At 36.3% G+C, this 18,496-nt stretch overlaps 1 protein-coding gene across 23 annotated transcripts in view; it reads left to right on the forward strand.

Moving 5' to 3' along the window:
• MBD5 (methyl-CpG binding domain protein 5) overlaps window positions 1–18,496 on the forward strand; it is a 488,069-nt gene that overhangs the window by 332,712 nt on the left and 136,861 nt on the right. The window lies entirely within an intron of this gene.

Here is an 18,496-nt window from a genome sequence, read left to right on the forward strand (position 1 = left end):
ACAGGCTCTAGGTGCAGGCTTCTGTATTTGCAACACATAAACTCAGTAGTTGACGGTTTGTGAGCTCTAGGGTGTGTAGACTTCAGTTACTGCGGTGTGCGTGATCAGTAGTTATTGCTTGTGGGCCCAGGAGTGTGTGGGCTTCAGTAGTTGTGGCCCATGGCTCAGTAGCTGTGGTGCATGTGCTCAGCAGTTGAGGCTTACAGGCTCTAGAGAGTGGCTCAGTAGTTGTGGCATACGAGCTTTGTTGCTCCACGGCATGTGGGATTTTCTCAGACCAGGGATCAGACCACTGTCCCCTCATTGGCAGGTGGAGTCTTCTCCTTGGTACCACCAGTGAAGTCCCAGAATGCTTATATTTTAATTTTTAAATTTAATTTTATATAGTTGATTTACGTCATTGTGTTAGTTCCAAGTGTCCAGCAGAGTGATTCAGTTATGCATATACCTATATCCATTCTTTTTCAGATTCTTCTCCCATATAGGTTATTACAGAATATTTAGTAGAATTTCTTGAACTATGTAATAGGTCCTTGTCGATTATCTATTTTATATATAGTAATGTGTATATGTCAATCCAAGTCTCCCAAGGTGTCCCTCATCCCCTTTCTTTCCCCTTTAAATTTATTTTCTACATCTGTAACTCTGTTTTGTAAATAAGTTAATTTGTATCATTTCTTTTAGACTCCACATATAAACGATGTTATATGATATTTGTCCTTTTCTGTCTGACTTATTTTACTCAGTATGACAATCTCTGAGCCCATCCATCTTTCTGCAAATGGCATTATTTTGTGCTTTTTTATGGCTAATATTCCATTGTATATATGTACCATGTCTCCTTTATCCATTCATCTGTTGATGGGCATTTAGGTTGCTTCCATGTGCTGGCTATTGTAAGTAGTGCTGCAATGAACATTGGGGTGCATGTATCTTTTGGAATTACGGTTTTCTCCAGATATATGCCCAGGAGTGGAATTGCTGGATCATATGGTAATGGGTAATGTGTCACTTGTTTGTGATTGAGAAGCTAAACAACAACAACATGATAGCTCTATTTTTAGTTTTTTAAGGACCTCTATATGTTCTCCATAGTGGCTCTACCAATTTACATTCCCACCAACAGGAAAGAAGGTTTCTCTTTTCTCCAGACCCTTTCCAGCATGCCTTGTTTGTAGGATTTTTGATGATGACCATTCTGACCAGTGTGAGGTCATATACCTCATTGTGTTTTGATTTGCAGTTCTCTGTCAACTGGTGATATTGAGCATCTTTTCATGTTCTTTTTGGCTATCTCTGTTTCTTCTTTGGAGAAATGTCTGTTCAGGTCTTCTGCCCATTTTTGGATTGAGGGGTTTTTTTGTTTTTTTTTTTAATTGCACTGCATGAGCTCTTTGTATGTTTTGGAGATTTATCTATTGTTGGTTTGTCTTTTGGGGTTTTTCTTTTTTTTATGTTTTCCTTTGTTGTACAAAAGCTTTTAAGTTTAATTAGATTCCATTTGTTTTATTTTTGGTTTCATTTTCATTATTTTAGGAGGTGAGACAGAAAAGATATTGCTACAATTTATGTCAAAGAGTGTTCTGCCTATATTTTCCTCTGAGAGTTTTTTTAATAACATCCAGCCTTACAATTAGGTCTTTAATCCATTTTGAGTTTACTTTTGTGTATGGTAGTAGGGAGTATTCTCATTTCATGTTAGCTATCAAGTTTTTCCAGCACCACTTCTTGAAGAAACTATCTTTTCTTTACCATATGTTCTTACCACCTTTGTCATAGATTATTTGACCATAGGTAGGTGTGTTTATCTCTGGGCTTTCTGTTCTGTTTCATTGATCTATACTTCTGTTTTTGTGCCAGTACCATACTGTCTTGATTACTGTAGGTTTGTAGTATAGTCCAAAGTCAGAGAACTTCATGCCTCCAGCTCTGTTTTTCTTTCTCAGGATTGCTTTGTCTATTTGGGGGTGTTTTTGTGTTTTCATGCAAAATAGTAAAATTTTTTCTAGTTCTGTGAAAAATGCCATTGGTGACAGGGGTCCCATTGAATGTGTAGATTGCCTTGGGTAGTATAGGCATTTAGATAATATTGATTCTTCCATCCAAGACATGGCATCATGGCATATCTCTCCCATTTGTGTCATCTTTGATTTGTTTCCTCAATGGCTTATAGTTTTCAGAGTACAAATCTTAAGTAGGTTCCTTTCTAGGTATTTTATTCTTTTTGATGTGATTGTAAATGGGATTGTTTCCTTAATTTCTCTTTTTGCTCTTTCATTATTAGTGTACAGGAATGCAAGGGATTTCTGTGTATTAATTTTGTGTCCTGCAACTGTACCAGATTCATTGATTAGCTCCAGTAGTTTTCTTGTAGCATCTTTAAGATTTTCTATATATAGTATCATGTAATATGCAAACAGTGCCAGTTTTACTTCTTTTCCAATTTGAATTCCTTGTATTTATTTTTCTTCTCTGCTTGCCATGGCTAGGACTTTCAAAACTATGCTGAATAAAAGTAGTGAGAGTAGGCATCCATGTCTTGTTCCTGATCTTAGAGAAAATGCTTTCAGATTTTCACTGTTGACAATTGTGTTTGTTCTGGATTTGTTATATATGTGTGTGTCTGTGTGTGTCTGTGTGTATGTGGTTTTTATTATGTTGAGGTAGATTTATTATTTACTTATTAAGTTGAGGTAGGTTCCTTCTATGCCCCTCTCTGGAGTTTTTGTCATAAATGGGGGTTGAATTTTGCTGAAAGCTTTTTCTGCATCTCTTGAGATGATCAAATGGTTTTTATTCTTCAATTTGGTAATAGAGTATATCACATTGATTGATTTGTGTAGGTCCATTTCTTCTAAGTTGTCAATTTTATTGGCATATAGTTCCTGGTAATAGTCTTTTATGATCCTTTGTATTTCTTCTTTTCAGTTGTAACTTCTTCTTTTTCATTTCTAATTTTACTGATGTGAGTCCTCTCCCCCTTTTTTTTTTTAATTTTATTTTTAAACTTTACATAATTGTATTAGTTTTGCCAAATATCAAAATGAATCCGCCACAGGTATACATGTGTTCCCCATCCTGAACCCTCCTCCCTCCTCCCTCCCCATACCATCCCTCTGGGTCGTCCCAGTGCACTAGACCCAAGCATCCAATATCGTGCATCGAACCTGGACTGGCATCTCGTTTCATACAAGATATTTTACATGTTTCAATGCCATTCTCCCAAATCTTCCCACCCTCTCCCTCTCCCACAGAGTCCATAAGACTGTTCTATACATCAGTGTCTCTTTTGCTGTCTCGTACACAGGGTTATTGTTACCATCTTTCTAAATTCCATATATATGCGTTAGTATACTGTATTGGTGTTTTTCCTTCTGGCTTACTTCACTCTGTATAATAGGCTCCAGTTTCATCCACCTCATTAGGACTGATTCAAATGTATTCTTTTTAATGGCTGAGTAATACTCCATTGTGTATATGTACCACAGCTTTCTTATCCATTCATCTGCTGATGGACATCTAGGTTGCCTCCTGGCTATTATAAACAGTGCTGCGATGAACATTGGGGTACACGTGTCTCTTTCCCTTCTGGTTTCCTCAGTGTGTATGCCCAGCAGTGGGATTGCTGGATCATAAGGCAGTTCTAGTTCCAGTTTTTTAAGGAATCTCCACACTGTTCTCCATAGTGGCTGTACTAGTTTGCATTTCCACCAACAGTGTAAGAGGGTTCCCTTTTCTCCACACCCTCTCCAGCATTTATTATTTGTAGACTTTTGGATCGCAGCCATTCTGACTGGTGTGAAATGGTACCTCATAGTGGTTTTGATTTGCATTTCTCTGATAATGAGTGATGTTGAGCATCTTTTCATGTGTTTGTTAGCCATCTGTATGTCTTCTTTGGAGAAATGTCTATTTAGTTCTTTGGCCCATTTTTTGATTGGGTCGTTTATTTTTCTGGAGTTGAGCTGTAGGAGTTGCTTGTATATTTTTGAGATTAATTGTTTGTCAGTTGCTTCATTTGCTATTATTTTCTCCCATTCTGAAGGCTGTCTTTTCACCTTGCTAATAGTTTCCTTTGATGTGCAGAAGCTTTTAAGGTTAATTAGGTCCAATTTGTTTATTTTTGCTTTTATTTCCAATTTTCTGGGAGGTGGGTCATAGAGGATCCTGCTGTGATGTATGTCGGAGAGTGTTTTGCCTATGTTCTCCTCTAGGAGTTTTATAGTTTCCAGTCTTACGTTTAGATCTTTAATCCATTTTTTGAGTTTATTTTTGTGTATGGTGTTAGAAAGTGTTCTAGTTTCATTCTTTTACAAGTGGTTGACCAGATTTCCCAGCACCACTTGTTAAAGAGATTGTCTTTAATCCATTGTATATTCTTGCCTCCTTTGTCAAAGATAAGGTGTCCATATGTGCGTGGATTTATCTCTGGGCTTTCTATTTTGTTCCATTGATCTATATTTCTGTCTTTGTGCCAGTACCATACTGTCTTGATAACTGTGGCTTTGTAGTAGAGCCTGAAGTCAGGTAGGTTGATTCCTCCAGTTCCATTCTTCTTTCTCAAGATCGCTTTTGCTATTCGAGGTTTTTTGTTTTTCCATACAAATTGTGAAATTATTTGTTCTAGCTCTGTGAAGAATACTGTTGGTAGCTTGATAGGGATTGCATTGAATCTATAAATTGCTTTGGGTAGTATACTCATTTTCACTATATTGATTCTTCCAATCCATGAACATGGTATATTTCTCCATCTATTAGTGTACTCTTTGATTTCTTTCACCAGTGTTTTATAGTTTTCTATATATAGGTCTTTAGTTTCTTTAGGTAGATATATTCCTAAGTATTTTATTCTTTCTGTTGCAATGGTGAATGGAATTGTTTCCTTAATCTCTCTTTCTGTTTTCTCTGTCCTCTCCCTTTTTTTCTTGATAGCTCTGGCATAAGGTTTATCAATTTTGTTTACCTTCTCAAAGCACCGCTTTTAGTTTCATTGCTCTTTGCTATTGTTTTCTTTGTTTCTATTTTGTTTATTTCTGCTCTGATCTTTCTTATTTCTGTCCTTCTACTAACTTTGGGGTGTTTTCTTCTTCTTCTTCTAGTTGTTCTCAGTGTAAGGTTAGGTTTTTTTCAGTGTTTTCCTTGTTTCTTGAGGTAGGCTTGTATTGCCATAAACGTCCCTCTCACCGCTGCTTTTGCTGCATCCCATAGGTTTTGAGTTATCGTGCTTTCATTGTCATTTGTTTCTAGATATTTTTTTATTTCCTCTTTGATTTCTTCACTGACTTCCTGGTCATTCAGGAGAGTATTGCTTAATTTCCATGTATTTGTGGTTTTCACAGTTTTTCTTTTTTTCTTCTGTAGTAGTGTCTAGTGTTATAGCATTGTGGTTGGAAAAAATGCTTGATAAAATTTCGTTTTTCTTAAGTTTACCAAGGCTTGATTTGTGGCCCAAGGAATGATCTATCCTGAAGAATGTTCCATGTGCACTTTAAAAAAAAGTGAAATCTACTGTTTGGGGATGAAATATAAATATAAATTAGATCCATCTTATCCAATGTAGCATTTAAAGCTTGTGTTCTTTATTTTCTATCTAGATGATCCATGGGTGTAAGTGAGGTGTTAAAGTCCCCCACTGTTTCTGTGTTACTGTTGATTTCCCCATTTATAGCTGTTAGCATTCGGCTTATATATTGAGATCCTTGTACATTGGGTGCGTACATATTTACAGTTATTATATCTTCTTCTTGGATTGATCCTTTCATCATTATGTAGTGTCCTTCCTGTCTCTTATAACAGTCTTTATTTTAAAGTCTATTTTGTCTGATAAAAATGCTGCTACTCCAGCTTTCTTTTGGTGTCTGTTTACATGAAATACCTTTTCCTATCCCCTCATTTTTGGTCTGTATGTGTCCCTAGATCTGAAGTGGGTCATTTGTAGACAGCATATATACAGGTCTTGTTTTTGTATCCATTCAACAAGTTATGTCTTTTGATTGGAGCATTTAACCCATTTATATTTAGGTAATTATCGATAGTTGAGTTCAGTTCAGTCCCTCAGTTGTGTCCAACTCTTTGCAACCCCATGGACTGCAGCACGCCAGGATTCCCTGTTCATCACCAACTCACGGAGCCTGCTCAAATTCATGTCCATCATCTCAGTGATGCCATCCAACTGTCTCATCCTCTGTTGTCCCCTTCTCCTCCTGCCTTCAGTCTTTCTCAGCGTCAAGCTCTTTTCCAGTGAGTCAATTCTTCCCATCAAGTGCCCAAAGTATTGGAGCTTCAGCTTCACCATGAGTTCTTCAAATGAATATTCAGGACTGATTTCCCTTAGGATTGACTGATTTAATCTTGCAGTCCAAGGGACTCTCAAGAGTCTTCTCCAACACCACAGTTAAAGAGCATTCTTTGGCACTCAGCCTTCTTTATGGTCCAACTCTTACATGCATACATGACTACTAGAAAAACCATAGCTTTGGCTAGACGAACCTTTGTCCGCAAAGTAGTATCTCTGCTTTTTAATATGCTGTCTAGGTTGGTCATAGCTTTTCTTTCAAGGAACAAGCCTCTTTTAATTTCATGGCTGTAGTCACCATCTGCAGTGATTTTGGAGCCCAAGAAAATAAAAGCTGTCACTGTTTCCATTGTTTCCCATCTATTTGCCATGAAGTGATGGGACCAGATGCCATGATCTTAGTTTTTTGAATGTTGAGTTTTAAGCCAGCTTTTCCAGTCTCCTCTTGTACTTTTATCAAGAGGCTCTTTAGTTCCTCTTCACTTTCTGCCGTAAGGATGGTATCATCTGTGTATCTGAAATTACTGGTATTTCCCCCAGCAATCTTGATTCCAGCTTGTGCTTTATCCATCCCAGCATTTCTCATAATGTACTCTGCATAGAAGTTAAATAAGCAGGGTGACAATATATAGCCTTGGCATACTCCTTTCCCATTTTGGAACCAGTCTATTGTTCCATGTCCGGTTCTAACTTGCTTTTTGACCTGCATACAAGTTTCATAGGAGGTAGGTAGATGGTCTGCTATTCCCATCTCTTTAAGAATTGTCCAAAGTTTGTTGTGTTCCACACAGTCAAAGGCTTTGGTGTAGTCAATAAAGCAGAAGTAGATGTTTTTCTGGAACTCTCTTGCTTTTTCGATGATCCAGTTGATGTTGGCAATTGATCTCTAGTTCCTCTGCCTTTTCTAATCCAGCCTGAACATCTGGAAGTTCTTGGTTCATGTACTGTTAGTGCCTGGCTAGGAGAATTTGGGGCATTACTTTGCTAGTGTGTAAGATGAGTGCAGTTGTGCAGTAGCTTGAACTTTCTTTGGCACTGCCTTTCTTTGGGATTGGAATGAAAACTGGCCTTTTCCAGTCCTGTGGCCACTGCTGAGTTTTCCAAATTTGCTGGCATATTGATTGCAGCACTTTAAAAGTGTCATGTTGTAGGACTTGAAATAAGCTCAGCTGGAATTCCATCACCTCCACTAGCTTTGTTCATATTGATGCTTCCTAAGGCCCACTTGACTCCAGGATGTCTGGCTCTAGGTGAGTGATCACACCATCGTGGTTGTCTGGGTCATTAAGATCTTTTTTGTATAGTTCTTCCATGTATTCTTGCTACCTTTTCTTAATCGCTTCTGCTTCTGTTTGGTCCATACCATTTCTGTTCCTTATTGAGTCCATCTTTGCATGAAATGTTCCCTTGGTATCCCTAATTTTCTTGAAGAAATCTCTAGTCTTTCCCATTCTATTGTTTCCCTCTATTTCTTTGCAGTGATCACTTAGGAAGGCTTTCTTATTTCTCCTTGCTATTCTTTGGAATTCTGCATTCCAATGGGTATATCTTTCCTTTTCTCCTTTGCTTTCTGCTTCTCTTCTATTCATAGCTATTTGTAAGGTGTCTGCAGACAAACCAGTTTGCCTTTTTGCATTTCTTTCTCTTAAGGATGGTCTTGATCACTGCCTCCTATACAGGGTCAGGAACTGCTGTCCATAGTTCTTCAGGCACTAACATTCCAGGTTCCTATGCAATATTGTTCTTTACCACATTGGAGTTTACTTCCATCACCAGTCACATCTACACCTGGGCTTTGTTTTTGCATTGGCTCCATCTGTTCATTCTTTCTGGACTTATTTCTCCACTCTTCTCCAGTAACAATTGAGCACCTGGGGAGTTCACCTTTCAGTGTCATATCTTTTTGCCTTTTCATACTATTCATGGGGTTCTCAAATCAAGAGTACTGAAATGGTTTACCATTCCCTTCTCCAGTGGACCACATTTTGTCATAACTCTCCACCATGACCCATCCGTTTTGGGTGGCCCTACATGGCATGGCTCATAGTTTCATTCAGTTAGACAAGGCTGTGTTCCATGTGATCTGTATATGTTCATATTGACATTTCTTGTTTTCGATTTGTTTTTATAAGTCTTTTTCCTTCTATTCCTTCTTTGTTCTCTTTTGTGATTTGTTAACTAGCTTTGGTGTTACATTCAGTTGCATTTACTGTGTGTATACCTGTAGTAATTTTTTGATTTGGTCATCCTACGAGGTTTTGAGATGGGAGTCTAGATGTGTACAAGGTTGTTTTAAGTTGTTAGTCTCATTCCCACCTAGGGAAGTGCCTTTAACATTTGTTGTAAAGCTGTTTGTTTTTGTTTTATGTACTTTCTTTTTGCCCTATAAAGTTAACATTTTTATGAGGTTAAATCTGTCATCTTCCTCATAGGTTCTAGTTTTGATGTTTGCCTATATATAGGCTTTTTTAAGTGTGTATTATGGATTGTTTCAAACATAGAGTATTTGGCAGAAAGGTATAATGAACCCCCATGTACTTCAATCTGGCTTCAATAATTAAGAACTCATAGCTAATCTTGTTTATACCATCTATATTATTTTGAAGCAAATTCAGACATTATCATTAAATATTTCAGTATGCACACTGACTTTAAAGGTATTTTTAACTAACCTGTAGTTTGCATCTGACATAGTTTGTCTTGCTACAATCACTGACTTTCACTGAAAGATATTTACAGTGTTAAACCAAATGCCAGCATTAGTTAAGATTATTTTTACATAATTTAGGATTTTAAAATAGCTTCGATGAGACTTTAATTATACTAAATACTTATGTTGCTCATCTCTCATGGATTAAATATACGTATCTGTAGGGTATCTGTATAACATTTTTGTTTCTAAAGTTATATCTCAATAAAAAGCTTTAGCTACCTTTTTTACTAAAGTTATGCCTTATTAGGATCCATAAATCTCTTTATACCATGATATAAATTTTTTTGTCTTCAGAAGGCACTGTCCTAAATTGTGAATTATATTATATATTAAAAAGATTTTGCAAGCCTTTTGAATAAAAGTTTGTATTTACCTCTCCAGACATGTAACAGCATTTTTTTTAATCTTTGGACTAGATAGAATTTTATGTTGTATGTAATTAATATATGATTGGTTTTTGAGCTATCATTTCAGAATAAGCAATATAATCTTAGGATCTTCTTTGAGGATAAATTCTGAATATAAAAGTTCATCATAAGAAATTCAGGAAATATCTCATGACTACTAATACCAGAAAGAGTACAGAATAGCATTAGCTATGATTCCTATTCAAAGAATAATGATACAAAACCAGAGTTAGTCTCAGCTGGAAATAGGATTGTTGATACATATCAAACACACAAAAGGAAAATAGGTCTGAATCTTCATCATAGCTAAGTAAAGTCATGTTTTTATAGTTAAGAGAGTCCATCAGGTTAATAGTGCCAAACTATTTCATCTTATGAATGAGGAAACAGAAGAGCAGAGAGCTTAACTCAGGTTTGTCCAAAGTCACACAAATGTTTTTTTATCCAGTTTTCTCAGAAGATATACAGATTGACTATTGCTCTAGGTTTTAATGTTTGCTGAAGTTCATGTCTAAAGATACACATGAATTAAATAAAAAATGAAATCATGAAAGAAGGAAGGATTTTTTTTTTTTTTTAATGAACTTGCAACTTTAGTTCTAAGTGACAATCATAGTTCTAGCTTGAGGCTTTTCTGGATGATTGTGAATAATGATGAGGTGAGATTACAGGCCTCTAGCAAAGCCTGAGGACATTAATGCTCCTAGCCAGTCATTTATCCTCCAAAAAAAAAAAAAAAATGATCCTTAGTTTGTGGAGTATTGTTTGAATTGTCAGAAGAAATCAAACCTGAGTCTGTCATTTTATCCCAAGGGTCATCTCAGGAGTCTGAAGCTTAAATGTTAAGATAAATGTTTACCCAAATGGAAACCCTTAACAGTCGTTTCATTTACTGCTGCTTCATTTTATTTTTACTGCTTTGGGGTATGTATTTTTATTTATGTGCAGAAAGAATTATGTGTAAAGAATTGTAACCCCAAGAAAGTAATATCACTATTGAAAATTGTTATCAACTGTGTAGAGCATCTATTGGGGGAAAACAGGTAAGGTTTTTTTTAAAAAAAATAAAGAAAAAGAAATTTAGGTAGCTCAGCTGGTAAGAATCTGCCTGCAACTCAGGAGACCCCAGTTCGATTCCTGGGTGAGGAAAATCCAATTGAGAAGGGATAAGCTACCCACTCCAGTATTCTTGGGCTTCCCTGGGGGTTCAGAGGGTAAAGAATCCGCCCACAATATGGGTAACCTGGGTTCAATCCCTGGGTTGGGAAGTCACCTGGAGAAGGGAACAGCTACCCACTCCAATATTCTGGCCTGGAGAATTCCATTGACACAGGAGCCTCACGGGCTGCAGTCCATGGGGTCTCAAAGAGTCGGACACAACTGAGCAACTTTCACTTGCAGTAAATTCATCTCTCATTTTTATTAAATTTTCATGGAAATTTATGTTTCAGAGGATTCTCATTTACTACTCTTCACTGAAAACATTCTTCTTGCACAATCTTATCTTGTGAAATTATAAACTGGTTTTGTTGTTCAGCCGTTAAGTCGTGTCTGACTCTTTGCGTCCCCATGAACTGCAGCACACCAGGCTTCCCTGTCCTTCACTATCTCCTGTAGTTTACTCAAACTCATGAATGGTTAGTTTGGATATTTTGAAAGCCCTAAAATTTTGAATTTATGGATAATTATGTATTGTCAATTACCAAAACCTCAGTTTCCTTTCATCCTTACAGCTGTTTGCTCTAACATCTCTAAAAACTTTGTGACTTAAGTTGTTAAAATGACTCCTCTCCTTTAAAACATATGTACATAATAGATGGTAAGAGGGAGGAAATTAGCAAACCAAAACCTTTAATGTATGGAATAATAATGGTAATGATAATAGTAATTAAAGGAGTAGTGTTCTAATAATCATGTGATCACATGAAGAAAGGGTAACGAGGCTTTACAAAGGCTTTAGTGTGTGTCAGGCACTATTCTAATTCACATTCTAACTCAAAAGTCCATCATTATCCCCATTTTTAAATGAGGAAACTGAGTCAGTAAAAGATTAAGTAGTAAATTCAGGATCAGAAGCCTGAACCAGGGTTTCAGAGAGCCACAGTAAAAATTCTGTCCTTCACAGTCTCACATCACTGCATGTAAGGCTTTGTGCTAGGGATATAGTGGTAAATGAGGTAGGCACAGTTCCTGATTCCATCAAACAGAAAATTATACAGTTTACTTCATTTCCATATTACAAGGTAATGTGCGAACTTATATAGGGAACTCATATAGTCTGGGAAAATCAGGCAAAGAATCTCCAAAGAAGGGGCTTTGGGGCTGAGGGATGAGTGAGTCTCATGGTCAGGTAGAGATGGGGAATAGGATAGGCAGGGGCCACATTGTGACTTCTGTAGCCTCTAAATATCTTTGCCTTCATGGGTCCCTTCCTCTTTAAAAGTATTATAAGTCATATCTTCATTATACTGGTATGAAGACAAATATGTTAATATTATATGCTAAAACATTTTATTTGACCTAAAAGAGTTTTTTTTTTTTTTTTTCTTATTTTAAAAGAAAGTAAAACATTTTCATTGACTCCTAAGAGTATTTTGGACCCTAGGCACTTATGCCCGCTGCGTCTAATGAATAAGTTAGCCTGGAGGTGAATATTGAGCCAGAAACATTTCAGATGGAAGGAACAACATAGGGGCTTGCTTGCTCAGGAAACTGAAAGGGGGCCAGAATGGCCAGAGTGAGAGTGCAGGGGAGGGAGGCATCAAGTGAGGCTGGTAAAGCAGACAGGGCCCTGTTGTTGTTCAGTTGCTAAGTCATGTCCAACCCTTTATGGCACCATGCACTGTAGCAAGAACTGCAGGCTTCTCTATCCTTCACAATCTCCTGGAGTTTGCTCAAATTCTTGTCTGTTAAGTTGCTGATGCTATTTAAACCATCACATCTGCTACCCCCTTCTCCTGTAGCCATGTTGTTTATCCTAAGAGCCATGGAAAATTTTCAAAGTGGGTATTTGTGTGTGTGTGTTGGTGTGTATGCTTAAATTGATATACTCACATAGTTTAATATCAATGGTTCAGCTTTTCCCTCTGAACCCTTACTTCTTATTCTACTTTTCCTTCTGATATTTATCTTCATTTATCCAGGTCAAAGTAATTTGCTTCCACCTTAGATTTTTTTTATCACTTTTAGACATCATATAGTAACACATACACATACATACTACAAATAAAGTTCAGTTCAGTTCAGTCGCTCAGTCGTGTCCTACTCTTTGCGACCCCATGAATTGCATCACGCCAGGCCTCCCTGTCCATCACCAACTCCCGGAGTTCACTCAAACTCACGTCCATTGAGTCGGTGGTGCCATCCAGCCGTCTCATCGTCTGTCATCCCCTTCTCCTCCTGCCCCCAATCCCTCCCAGCATCAAAGTCTTTTCCAATGAGTCAACACTTTGCATGAGGTGGCCAAAGTACTGGAGTTTCAGCTTTAGCATCATTCCTTCCAAAGAACACCCAGGACCGATCTCCTTTAGAATGGACTGGTTGAATCTCCTTGCAGTCCAAGGGACTCTAAAGAGTCTTCTCCAACACCACAGTTCAAAAGCATCAATTCTTCGGTGCTCAGCTTTTTTCACAGTCCAACTCTCAGATCCATACATGACCACTGGAAAAACCATTGCCTTGACTAGACAGACCTTTGTTGGCAAAGTAATGTCTCTGCTTTTGAATATGCTATCTAGGTTGGTCATAACTTTCCTTCAAGGAGTAAGCGTCTTTTAACTTAATGGCTGCTATCACCGTCTGCAGTGATTTTGGAGCCCAAAAAAATAAAGGGGACATTATAAATTTACTCAATTACCCTACCCCAGCTCCACCTTTTATCTGTCATTCTTCTACACTGTGTACTGTGGGTAATAAATACCATTATTTCTTGTCCCATTAACTATATATGCTGCTTTGGGATTGTCCCCTCTCTCAGATGAGGATAAGTGCACCCATGGTCTCCGTGGTTCTGTTCTCAGTTCTTTCATTTTTGCATTTCTAAAAATGATGCTATTTTATAACCCCAATTAAGTGTTTCTGTTGTTATGTGAAAAGTGCCTTAGCATTTTCTGTTCCCACAGCCTGGAACATCCGTTCACCCACAGGACCACATTGATTGATCCTGCCCTTCCTTAAATTCTTGGCAAAAGGGACGACTGCTCAGTAGGGCTGTTCCTGACTATCTTATTGGAAATAGCAACTCTCCTACCTGGGATTCTTGCTTTATTTTCTGTTGTATTTTTCTCTGTAGTGTTTTATTATTAATGCAAATCATATGTTGTATTCCACTTAATTTTTAAAATTATAGTCACTCTCCTCATTCTTGACTACAGCTTCAAAAAGACAAGGATTACCTACTTTGTTTGATTTTTATTTGTTTGTTTATTATTCCCCCCCCCAGTGGCTAAAATAGTACCAGATACAGTATCATTTGAATTAATGATTAATTATAGTCCCAAGTAGTCGTCTTTGGTTGTATATCCTTACTTAGGCATTTTTCAGTTTTCTTAAAATTTCTAATTACCTATTTTTGTTTTTCCTGCATTGTTTTCCTTTATCATTCCCATTTCTTTCCAACTCTTCATTATGGGAAACATTTGTGGCCATCTCTTTCTGATATTGTTATTTTCCCTGGGAACTATTCTTCTAGATCATTTCATTCTTTGACTACACAGCTGTTATCCTAAGGCTTCCTTTCCTCCTCTTCTCAACCCATATTTTTCTCTTTTTCATTGTACATCCTCCTTTAATGAAGCATATGCCTTAGCAACTTTCTAAGGAAGAATATATGGATGATAAATTTTTTGAACTTTCACATGTTTGAATGTCCTTTATTTTATTCTCACATGAAATGTATCCAGGTTCTAGCATGGATAGCGCACGGGTGGGAGAACGGCCTGACTAGGGGAGAAGGGAAAGTGGGATTTGTGCATTAGTATTGGAAAGGGAGAAAAAGCATTAAAAGATGACACTTTTTTGACTACCTGCTCTATATGTGACACCATCTAAAAACTGACATTTTATACCACTTTTGCTGGGACTTCCCAGGTGGCACAGTGATAAACAATCTGCCAATGCAGGAGATGCAAGAGACGCAGGTTCGATCCCTGGGTTGGGAGAATCCCCTGGAGAAGGAAATGGCAACCCACTGCAGTGTTCTTGCCTGGGAAATCCCATGGACAGAGATGCCTGGCATGCTATATATTCCATAGGGTCACAGAGCATTGGACGTGACTGAAAACACATACAAACACACACCACCTCTACAACTAATTTTTTTGTAAATAATATTTTTAATTATTGTGTTTAAAATGCTAGAAAGGTACCACCTTTGACTGATGTGCTGAGGATATCCAGTTGCTGCCTATCTAACTGCTTGCCATCTGAATTCTAATTTGTCTGGGATTCTAAGGTACACATCATTTTCCCTCTGAACTTGGATGGTGATGCTTCACTGTCTTTTAAAATTTATTTAATTTCAGCCTGTTAGTCCTTTGTAGCTCATCTGCTTTTTCCCTCTGGTAACTTTTGGGGTCCACTCTTGTTTTTCTTGTTTTTCAGTTCTCGGTGACGTGTCTTGGGGTAGGCTTTTTCTGTTCATGTTGTGTTCAGTGAGCGCTTGTCATCTGAGGTGTTTACTCCCTAGAAAATCATCTTTTACTATTTCTTTAGTAGTGTCCTCCCTTTTTTTTTTTCTTGTTTTTCTTTCCTTCTGTAACTTTTGATATTCTGTGAAGGAGGACATGAGCAGAACATCTAATGTTTCTTCTTTACAATGATATTTTCTATTTCTTTTAAAATCTGTTTCCAGGCAATGCTCTCAATTCCTAAAACCAACCCCTCCCCCAAAAAAAGAGTTTCAGAGGATGTTGAAATATAAAATTATGTATTCATTTTCTTAAAAGAAGTAGAAACATTTATGGTCTATCTCCCATCATGAACTAGAAGTCATTGAATGTTTGTAAGCAGAAAAATGACTAGATCAAATGTCATTTTACAAAGGTCACTCTAGCTATAGTTTGAAGTATAGCAGCATAAACAGGTTTTCCTGGAAGTAATTATATGATGCTTCTAACACCTAGTACATGATATAGGTAATAAACTCTTTATTAAAATAATGACCTAAATAGTATATTTTTATATATAGACTGATATTTAGTGAAAATATTAATTTTAATATATTTATTGTCATATTATACAAACATAAAATATTAAGGGATTGTATTTATATATTATCCCCATGCCAAAAACAATTTGTTCAGAAATTGTTGCATCTCTACTTATTTTCTAGCAGTACTTTCTATCTATTGCTGAATGCCAACCTCTCTTAGAATATAAATATGATTTTACGTAGAATATCAATAAATGAGTCTTAAACCAGCCTTTGACTTCTAGAAGCTTATAATCATTTATTTGCAGGATTTTAAAATGACACAGCTGTGAAGATCAAGATACTATCTCATACAGTGGCAATGATAATTAAATGAGATAAAATATATGATTTCATTTTCCCCTTTTTTCTTTGTACTGTGAGCCCATTTTTAAACCATCTCTAGAATATCTCCATTACTAGAGTCAATTTGGTAATCCATATCCCCTAATCTGTATTTGTTTGAAAATATTGGTGCTTTAAAGGGGACTGTTGCCAACTTATGGAATATATATATAAATACATATAAGAAGTGTTCTTCCTGTTTTCTTCAGCTCTTTTGTGTACTTGATTAAAAAGTACTGGTAAGCTTTAGTGCTGTTAAAGAAATATACATTGATTATTATTAAATCTTTATACTGTGAATAATTCCTTTATCAAAATTATAGCTGTATAAATTCTAGTCACTTAAATGCAGTTTTTTCAGTATTTCCCACGTTAATTATTATGCTGTCGTGTGATTCCTCTTTCGTGTTATTGAACAGATTAAGGAAAATGCATTTAGACAAGTTGCTTTCATATGAATCTGTCTTAAAAAGAACTACAAACGTATAAAAATTATAAGTGGTGGCAGAGGTTTATTATAGGGTCTCTCATTTGCTTCCTGTCTTTCACATAACCTGGGAAAGGGAAAGGGGGAAATTTTAAATCCATAAACTAATAAATTCAGTAGATTTCAAGAAAAATAATAAAAATTACAATAAAGAAGTTTCCAGATTCCAAATATCTTCAACTGTGTGATTATTAATTAAAGATACTTCCAAACCACTATGCATTTTTCAAAATTAAAATATATTGTCCACCTTTCATGTTTCCTTATATAAATAAAAAGATTGTAATTTCAGATATTATTATACCTATTTGTTGCCTTTATTGTAAGTGGAAATTTTCAGTATGTTCTTGTCTCTTTCTGTGTGTTCAATGCGTATCTACACACACACACACACACACGCGCGCGCACATACAGTGTGAGCATGCACACATACAGTGTAGACATGCATACACACAGCTGAGGGAGTAGTAAAAACAAAAGATATTTTATTAAGTAAATAACACTCCTCAAAGGTTTTATTCAGTTTAAATAATAGATCAGAAGTTCATTTTTTAGGGCACTAGCTTCTACTTTACATGGGAATTATTTTTAAATCCATATTATACTATTTTTTTCATAATTTGAATGTTATGATTTCTTGGTAGTGCTACAGAAATCTTTCTGCTTGCTTTTTTTTTCTATTCACAGTATTCAGAGTGGTCCATGTGACCTAGATATTGAAAATTGAAGTAGAGTGTGCTGCATTGCTGATATTTACTGTGAAACCTTGGAAACATTCTGCTTTCACATGCTAGAATTACGGGGTGCACACTGTTTAATATTGCTGGTATTTTAAAAGGTCTCTGAAAGTCGGCACAATTATTTTTAAAGCTGACATTAAAATATTGTTTTAAAATATTCAAATAATAAAAGAGAATACATTTGTATTCCAGTTAAAAATACACACATAATCATTGTTCATTTTAAAGTTTTAAATCTGCTAGGTAAGACTCATTATGGATCTTTTCCCCGTTATTTACCTTGTGTTTAGAATTACAGTAATCTACTTGTTTTGAAATCCAACCCAATAAGGTGCAGTTAGTCCTTTGCTATTTCCTAATTTTGGGTGAACTGTTAAATTAATTGAAAAATAGTATCTAGAATCTGCAGTATAAAATTATGCTCATTAAGAGAAGTTATTTTATCATCTGTCAGATTAATGTAGAGCATCTCTTCCAAGAAATCAGGTTTTGCATTCAGGAAACCATGTTCTCCCATCATGGAAAGCTGTTTCACCCTTTAATACTTTTGTGTAAAAAATAAAACCTGGAAAGGAAAGCACTGAATGAGTTAAATCACCTGAAGAGTGACTAACTTTCAAGTCATACATGTACTGAAAGGACCTGATTTGTCTTCTCTTTACTCATTGTAAAAATTTTGTACAAAAGAAGAAATAACTGATTACATCACGATTCTCAGCTAAGAAAATTAAAGCACAGATGTGCTAAAGATCAACTATGTAGTTTTGTCTTCTTGATGACAGAAGGATTAGCTTATCAAACTAATTCATAGGTTTCTTTATGTAGTCAGGGAAAGCTACCAAGTACTATGGCAGATAACCAGAATCCATATTGAGAAGTCTAAGACCATAAACTGGAAACTGGGTGTGTAGAATCCAATCTGAAGTACAAGGAGAGGCAGAAATAAGTAAGGAGTACAACCAGGTTAGGCAGAAGCTGGGCAGAATGTGATGCAATACACAATAAGCAAATACACAAGAGTGGCCCAGAACCAGGGCTCTGATAGAAAGTAAGGGCATAGAACATTTTAATACCTAAAGTGGGAATGGGAAGCATATCAGGACTAGAAACTTCTTAAAATTTAGCAGTCATCTAGCTTTGATTTGTCTCCAGCTCCTGGATGAATTTTCTCTTCCTTTTTTCCAAACCATTATTTCTCTTTCATAGAATAGTCTTCTAAAAGCTGTATAATGAAGGCCAGGAAAAAATATCATTTGTCAAGTAACCTGGAAAATTAAACACACACATACATACACACATATATTCTTCATATTTTCTTT

The sequence above is a fragment of the Bos grunniens genome, chromosome 2 (assembly GCF_055505025.1).
Source record: "Bos grunniens cultivar Pamir isolate PY7600 chromosome 2, Bosgru_T2T1.0, whole genome shotgun sequence".
Taxonomy (NCBI): Eukaryota; Metazoa; Chordata; class Mammalia; order Artiodactyla; family Bovidae; genus Bos; species Bos grunniens.